Source organism: Pteropus alecto, unplaced genomic scaffold (genome assembly GCF_000325575.1).
Source record: "Pteropus alecto unplaced genomic scaffold, ASM32557v1 scaffold88, whole genome shotgun sequence".
NCBI lineage: Eukaryota > Metazoa > Chordata > Mammalia > Chiroptera > Pteropodidae > Pteropus > Pteropus alecto.
In genome coordinates this window covers 2,363,488-2,372,514 of record NW_006494611.1, presented here as the reverse complement: position 1 = coordinate 2,372,514, position 9,027 = coordinate 2,363,488, and the positions used below count along the sequence as shown (strand labels likewise).

The following is a 9,027-nucleotide window of genomic DNA, read 5'->3' as shown; positions in this document are numbered from 1 at the left end:
CCTTTCAGGAGCAGGCCCTGGTGGGGGCATCTCTCCAACTTTGTCTGTAGCCCACCCCAACTTCCATGCTACAGTCAGTTTCCTTCAGGTTTTTGAATCCTTCTCGTTCCCTCTTGCCTTGAAGCTTTTTCTCATATTCTCTCTTATGTTTGAAATACTTAACAATCTTCTACTTATCTTTCATATTTCAACTTAGATGTGACTTCCTTTATTGAAAGCTTTCTTTGACTTCCTTAAGTCTACAGCAGGTTTCCCTTTTATAGGCTTCCATACTAGATGTCCTTCATCGTTGCCCTTATTCTGGTTGTCATTTCTTGTCTAAGTCCTCAAGTGGATGAGGAAACACCTGAAGATGGGGCTCTCTCAGTCTCAGTGGTATATCTTCAGTAATTACCATGTAGCTGGTGCTCAATAAATGTTTGTCTATGCTTCCTGGGGAGTCCAAAAGAGAAGATTGCTCTCAGAAAAATTTGATAGCAAATATCTTATGATTAAAAAAATTTAAAGGAATTTTGTTCCCAACCCTATCTACATTCTGTCTTCCAAGTGCTGTAAAGTTTTGACAATGAGTGTGTGTAATGGGATAGCCTGGTATGGTAGAAAAAGCCCCAGACTTGGCCAACATTTGTTGAGCTCTTACTACATGCCAGCACATTACAGATATTAATCCTCATACTCATTTTAATCTTCATAATAGTTCTACTGGGTATGTACTGTTATCTTCATTTGGCAGATGAGGAAATTGAGGCACAGAGAATCAGACCTCCGATCAAATTCATGCTCTGTCACTTATTAGCTGTACGACCTTGGGCAAAAAAATCTTTCCTTCTGAACTTTCATCCCCTGAGCTATAAAGTGGAAATGGCACTGCTGACAACTTCCAAATGTTTAGTTTTGTAGTTTTCTTACACACATTGGCCTTCCATAGGTCAATTTTGAAGGCTGCTGATACACTGTTGTATATCAGTGGACAAATGAACATGAGCTGCAGCATGGTGACCTTCCAGCCCACCAGTTATTAGTTCAGCTTTAGTAGCATAGCCAGCATGTTTGTTCATTTAAATATTTTATTGTAATTTCCCCTTATTGTATTATGAAACTGTGTGGAAAATTAAAATAAAACTTCTCATGCTGGCGATTAGTAAGAATAACAATTAATAAGAACTGTACTGGTTATTAAACAATTGTTTTTCAGCTTTAAACTCACTCGTATATCCTGTTTTGCGATGCAGGGGCTGGGACTCTAGAAACCACGTTTTTCTTTTGTCAGCTCCTTCCTTTTAGGATCTGTCAATAAGGGACATTAGAGGGAGATCACAGGGCTAGATGAGAAAGAAGGGACTTACTCTTTCCTCTTTGCTTCTGGTTAATTTCTGGTTGGCTTCCTGTTCTTGTTATTAGCATTCAATAGTGTTGCTTCTTCACTCCAGCAGAGGCAGTTCATTCCAGAAGCAATTTGTTATGGGTTGGATTGTGTTTCCCTAAAATTCATATACTGTAGTCCTAAACCCCAGTACCTCGGAATGTGACCTTACTGGGAGATAGGGTCTTTACACAGGTAATCGAGTTAACATGTGGTTATTAGGATGGGCCCTAATCCAATGACTGATGTCCTTGTAAGAAGAGGAAATTTGGACACTGAGATACGCTTAGAGGAAAGACAATGTGAAGGGCCATTGGAGAAGATAACCATCTACAAGCCGAGGACAGAGGCCTGGAACAAATCCAACTTCACAGCCTTCAGAAGGAAGCAATCCTGATGACAATGTGAGGACTTCTAGCCTCCAGAACTATGAGACAATAAATTTCTGTTTAAGTCACACACAGTTTGTGGTACTTTGCTATGGCAGCCCTAGCAAATAACTTGCAGTTCAATCTAGTTGGGTTTTACCAACTTGCAAAGACAACAAAATTATATCCCTATCAAGACACCAGCACAGCTGGCAGCCACTCTCCTCAGAAGTCTGGGTCTTAATCCATTGGGACTCTTCTCCAGGCTTCTAAAAGTTAATAATTCCAACCTCTTGCCCTTTTTCTCCTACCTGTATGAACTGCTTCCTGCTGTTGCTACTTCTGTGAGAACTTAGGGTTCTTTTTGCCATTTCAGTTACTTAATTAACAATTCTTTATTACCTAGTTAAACATTACCTAGTTAAATATTTTCACTAGGTATGTTAACATACCTAGTGAAAATAACTGGAGCTTTGGGGACAGTTTCCTGTTGGCAGAGCATTGGGGGATGACCCAGGCCTGGCAGAGCTGTTGGTGGGTCTGAAAGGAGGGGCATTGAGCCAAAAAGAATTATTTTCAAACCTTAAAAGCTAAAGCCTTGCTAGGTTTTAGACTTGCTTGGGACCAATCAACCCTTTCTTCTTTCCTATTTCTCCCTTCTGGAATGGGAATATCTATCCTATGCTTATCCTACCATCACATTTTGGAAACACATTACTTGTTTGGTTTCGTAGTTGACAGGCAGAGAGGAATTTTGCCTCAGGATGAATCATACCTCTAGTCTCACCTACATCTGATTTAGGTATTTAGATGAGAGTTTAGACTTTAGACTTTAGAGTTGATGCTGGAATGAGCTGAGAATTTGGGGATGTTGAGATGAAATGAATGTATTTTGTATGCAATACGGACTAGGATTTTTGGGGGACAGAGGCAGAATGCTATAGACTGAATTGTATTCCCACAAAATTCATATGTTGAGAGCCCTAATCCTTTCTGGCATAGTCTTGTCCTTGCCGTGTTGGGTACCTCTCCTCCGATGCTAGGGACAAGAACTGTAAAACTCTCAAATTTAGCACAATAGAGACAACGATGGCAATTTTTAAGCAAACCGAGAAAGGCAGATTTTGTTTTTTCATTTGAATGTACCTTAAACTTAAGCCTATTTGTCAAGTGTTCAATTGTTAAGGAAAAAAACTAAACTGAAGAACATAATAAAATATATAAAAGGAGTCATATAATTTAGGGTACCTAATTTTCTCATAGTAGTTTACATGTTCCCCATTTTGTTTCAGAGTTTTTCTGTTCACATGTTGGCCTCATTAGGTCAGGAGCTCCTTGAGGGCAGGGCTGGGGGATTTTTAGTCACCTCTGTATTTCCTACTGTCCAGCACTGTGGATGGCTCATGCCTGGCATTTAATAAATACTGATTAAACTTAAATTCTGGAAAAGGGCCTGTTTCAACTCCCCATCATCAGTTTCATCTCAGACCTGTCGACGGCCCAGGATAGAGCCTGTGGAGAAAGGGGCAGCCTTGTGAAAGGAGTGTGCTTTGTCCAATTTAGATATAGAAATGACTTTCCATTAAGGTGGGTTATTTTGAGAGGGTTAGACATGATTTACATGTCAGTCAGTCAGTGGCCAAAATGGTTCTCAAGTCTGGAGGGAATTTATGTCTCTGCTTTTTATTTGCGTAGAGTTTGAAACTTTCGTTATTTAATAATAGTATAATAGTTTTTTTTTTTTTTTTTTTAGCACTGCTGTGTGTCAGGTGTGGTGTTAAAGACTTTGCATAATGAACTCTCATTTAATAACCACAACAATGTTATGGGATGGATAATCCGTCTCATAGATGAAGAAACTGAGGTTTCACAAAATTTAGCAAATTGCCCAAGGCCACACGATGGGAAATATAATAACTGGGATTAAAATTTAGGTCTTTCTGACTCTAGATTTTGGCCCTTTTCAATAGTCTTCTGCTTATCCACTCAAGTGGAGTCCCTAGACCCTGAGAATGGGGTGATGGCTCTCTTCTCTCTCCACACTGGAAAACTTTCTCAAAGTATAACATTCAAATCTCAATTTTCCTTCCAGGAAATTGATGGCTAAATTTTCCAGTCCCCAGTTAGAACTGGTTAATACACCTTCCCCTTCTCACACACCTTGCTAAAGGAGTCGATTTGCAAAGTGGCGATGCGATTCAGAAACAAGCAGAGAATATCTTTAAGAGCCACCACTTTCAACACCTCTTGCTATATTTGGACCCGGAAGGGTTAATATGATGATTGACTATGTTATGGATAGACTATTGGTTGTATAGGGCACCTTTTAATAATATTTTCTCTTTTCGTCCACAATACTGAGCAGCAGTGTTGTTAGCTCAAACTGGGGTTTGTCTGAAAGTCCTTCCTAAATGGTTTTGGAATGTGCCGAAATGTTTCTACATACTTTTTTTTTTTTTTTTTATTTTTAAAACAAACTCTGGCCAGTTTTATTAAAGAAAAAATGTGCATGATTTACTTTTTACCAATCTGTTCTGGCATGCTTCTAATGATATCAGAATCACCTGGATCAATGATAGCCAGTGTGCATACTCTGTAGTATTTTCCACATGTGGTGCCCAATTCAACAGTATTGCCACTGTGGTGATAGATACCAGTCTTGGCCAATGTGCTATAGTACTCTATTTCAGATTTGCTCAAGGCTGGGCAGTCGTTGGTGAGGATGACCAGTTTTGTTTTGCCTTGTCTGATCATTTTCAGAGTCTGTTTGTACCCCAGTGTGTTCTTTCCACTTTTCATGACAAGTTGGAGCTACTTGTTGATTGACTCCAGTGACTTTTTCATCTTCTTTGCAGCCACTACCTTCCTGCTTTAGGTGTGGGTTGGCCCCCTACCAAGAGCAGCCACCAAACTGGCCAGGGAGTGAGAAAGGTTGCTTCTACATATTTTTTAAGAATCATAAAAAAATCAGAGCTATTGGATTATATTTATTTTATCGAGTTTCTGGGATGTTAAGTCTAGAAGAACTTAGGTTAATTAAGGAATCTCTGGATAATTTGGGTGATATACCCATGGATATACATGAAAGCTTCTCTTGCAATGGAGATACAGAAAAGATTTTTTTTAACCCAATTTTTCTTTTCTTTTCTTTTCTTTTTCATCTCTCATCTAAAGGTGTATTGAAATTCTGTTTCTGTATCTTGAAATTTCAAACGGACTCAATCATGTTTCTTTACTCTAGATGAAATGTTCTAAGGGTGAGAAGGCCATCTGGCTGTTTCAGATTGAGATGGATTGGAAGTCCCCTTTGCCCACCTCCCTTGCCCCATGCTATGCCTTGGTCTTATCCTCAGCCGATCAGGTTCACACTTCAATTCTAATCGTTCAACCAGAGGTGACTATCTCTGTCGGATTTATTTTCTCAATTGGAGGTTGTTAAAAGATTGAGACCCTGGGGAGGCAATGGCATGGGTGCAGAAGTGCAGTGGTGTCCTGTCCCCTGTACTAGCAGTGTCAGTGGTGCAAACTACAGCATCTTATACTCAGGGATGAGGAAAGCGGCATCCTGACCAGGCTGATCCTTCAGGGTGATTTTCAGTCTCTTCTCAGCTGCATTTCTTTAAGCTTTGTTCTTCAGCCAAGCTAGAGATTTTGTATTCCCCATAAACCCCCTAAACATTAAATTTTTTTTTTGCCAGTAAATATTGTTTAATGAATGAGTAGATGAATGAAGCAAGTGTTCTTTAACTGTTTTATGGAGATAGAAATTTTCTTCAGTGGAAATTCAGTCATTCGAGTGAGGTACAAAGCAGTCCTTTGGATATATATATCTCAATACCACCAGAAGTATTTAAATTTAAAAATAAAAGTAAAATTTTATCAATTTAGCATCTTCTTTCTCTGGAAGTTCTTATGTGCAGATCACTCACTCAGACATGCTTGTGTGCAAGTTGGTGTTATTTATTAAGTTTTAGATGTGCAGCTTATTGTTATTTCAAGGGAAGAAATCTGGGGACATCTCTCACTCTGCCATGCTTCTGATGTCACTTGCCCATTTAAAATTTTAAATGTAAAAGAATAGTGTAATGAGCTTCCATATACTCTTTGCTTTATCTCTCTCTTTAGATAAAACATTTTCTTTGCCGAACCATTGAAAGAACCATTGATGCTTTACCCTTTACCTCTTAAGTACAGGGACACTCTCCTACATAATCACAATGCCATCTCACATGCAAGAAATGTAATCTTCATATAATATCACTGAGTACAGTCATTATTCAAATTTTCCTTAGTCCTTAAAATGGCTGTTATAGCTATATTTTTTGGCAATGCAATCAAACCTTTAATATAATTTTATGCTCGATTAATCGATACATAAACTGAAAATGTCTTAGATTATTTCAAATATCCCAGGACTCAACTTTGGTTAACTTTCTATTTGAAACTCAAGACCATACTTAATACCATTTCATCTAATGATATTTAAAAACATGTGACATTTGATGTTAATACTTTTGGAACTCTGGATTACCCTCTGCCCAATATTTCCAATTTTTAAAACTAGAAAGAAAACTTTTTTGTTTTAGCTGTTTTTGTCATTGTTGCTGTTTTTTTTTTTTTAACGTGTTAACCGTTTTTAAGTGTAGAGTTCAGTAATTTTAAACCATTTCATCTAATGATATTTAAAAACATGTGACATTTGATGTTAATACTTTTGGAACTCTGGATTACCCTCTGCCCAATATTTCCAATTTTTAAAACTAGAAAGAAAACTTTTTTGTTTTAGCTGTTTTTGTCATTGTTGCTGTTCTTTTTTTTTTAACGTGTTAACCATTTTTACGTGTAGAGTTCAGTAATTTTAAGTTTATTCACATCGTTGTGCAACAAATCTCCAGAACTCTTCTCATTTTGCAAAACTAAAACTCTGTATTCATTAAACTATAACTCCCCATTCCCCCTCTTCCCAGCCCCTGGCAACCACTATTCTGTTTTCTGTCTCTGTGAATTTGACTATTATAGATACCTCCTAGTAGAATCATGCAGCATTTATCTTTTAGGGATTGGCTTATTTTACTTAGCTTAATTTCCTCATCCAGGTTGTAGTATATGACAGGATTTCTTTCATTTTTAAGGCAGAATAATGTTTTATTCTACATACATACACCTCATTTTGTTTATTCATTCATCTGTCAGTGGACTCTTAGTTGCTTCCACCTTTCGACTATTGTGAATAAGGCTGCTATGAATATGAATATGGGTGTTGTTTTTATTTTTAAATCTAGGAACTAAACAAGAATTAAACACCCAGTATTGTGTTAATATATTAAGTGTCTTCTAAAAATCAGCTAGTGCTGACTTGTTGCTAGTCACCAAGGACTCAGACTCTACTCAAATGTGCATGAGATGGCATAGCTTTCTTGTACGTGATAGAGCTTGATTTATAAACCAGATGCTAAAAGCATTAACTCATAGTGGGTGTTGGTGAGTTTAAATGCTGCCTCCCACTTCTGTTGTTTCCTTGCATTAGCCTTCTTCTCTGGGCTTTTCTCCATCCTTATATCCCTCCTCATTGTGCCTCAGGGAAAATGGTGAATTAGGAAATTGAAACTGTGTGTGTACATGGCCCAGTGCTCTGATTTGCACCTCTTGGGGTGAGGTGGGTTGGGGACCAGCCCTGGTTCAATGTTGCTACGACTGGGTGAATAATCTGTTGATTATTCAGTCTGACTCTCCAATTTAGCTACCACTTATGTGGTCCTCATCTCTTCATTCTTTGTTTCGCTTCTCAGTTGGTTTGTCTCCAGGATGACGGAGAAAGATTGCTGTTTATTGGGCTCCTTAAAACACCTCAGTTATCAAGGAGACACCTGGATCCTAACCTTGGCCATTCACCTGCACAGTAGACCCCCTCCTGTTGCATTTGTCTGCTCAGGACGTCAAGTTACAATTTGGAAGACAGCTAGGTCTGTGTAGACCCCTGTAAAAGAAACATGGTGTTGACGAAGCGATATTAGCATTTAACTGATTGGGCTTTCCACTCTTTTAGGGACATTCCTATTGAGGTCACTAATTCCAGCTGTGAGAAGTAGAGTTCTCCCCTTGCTACCAGCACAGGGAACATCTAACTCTTTTTAAAACCTCTGTTTAGAAAAAAAATATCGTTTATTGCTGAAGACTTAAGAAAAACAGAAAACCACAAAGAATAAAACAAAAAACACACAAAAACTTATCACTCAAAGATGACCACTTTTAGTGTTTTGGTATATCAGTTAATATCTCCAACCCAAATTTCTTTGAGCTCCAGACTATATATCAAATATCTCACTTGAGAGCACTTACATCTTGAATGTCTCAGACTCCAGACTCAGCATGACCAAGAATAAACTCATATTGTTCTCCCCCAAACCAGTTCCCTTCCCAGTGTTCTCTGTGTCAGAGTGTTGGTACCTCTATTCATCATTTCACATTAGAAACCTGGGCCATCCTTGAAAATTCCTTTTCCTTTATGAAGGAATGGAATAAAAATTCATTCCATGTGTAATCCATCACTAAATCCTCTTTATTTTAACTTTCATATAGGCTTAAGATTCATCTGCTTGTTTCTGTCCTCAGCACTACTCCTCAGTCTGTGCTGCCACCACATGCCATCTGAATTAGTGTGAAAGATTCCACACTGGCCTCCCTTCTCTCCTAGATTATCCATGCTGATCCATAGCAATTTGTTCTCCATACAGAGAATGATATTTCGAAGTGAAAATCTGATTATAGCTTCCATACCCACCCTCAAATGCTCCCACGATCCCTTAGTGGTAAAGACAAAACTCTTGACTTGACGTATAAGTTCCTGCATGATGTGGCCCTGACTACCTCTCTGGCCCTGTCCCACACCATTCTCTGCCTGACTTTCTTCACTCCAACCACATGGCCTTCTTTCAGTTCCTTATACGTGCTATGGTCCCTCCTACCACTGGGCTTTGCCTCTGCTGTAGCCTCTGCCTGGACAACTGTTCATGTACATACTACATACTCGTCCATCACAACTCAGTCATCAGAGAAGCCTTTGCTGACCCTGCAAGACCAGGGAAAATTGTGCCTGATAAAACGTCTCCACCAAGTGCACCTCCTGCATAGCACTTAGAATGATAGCAGTGTGTGTATTTGTTTTTTAGAGTTGATCTTCCTCACCAGACTGAGAGCTCCTTGAGAGTAGGAACTGTGTCACTTTTTGCTCTGCATTTACCCTGTGCATCTAGAACACACTCATTAAATATTTGATGAATAAGTAAATGCCTTTCT

General features: G+C 38.7%; 1 pseudogene; it reads right to left on the bottom strand.

Moving 5' to 3' along the window:
• Positions 1 to 4,244: 4,244 nt before the first annotated feature.
• LOC102888874 lies at positions 4,245 to 8,120 on the bottom strand (annotated as a pseudogene).
• Between the last annotated feature and the right edge of the window lie 907 nt (positions 8,121 to 9,027).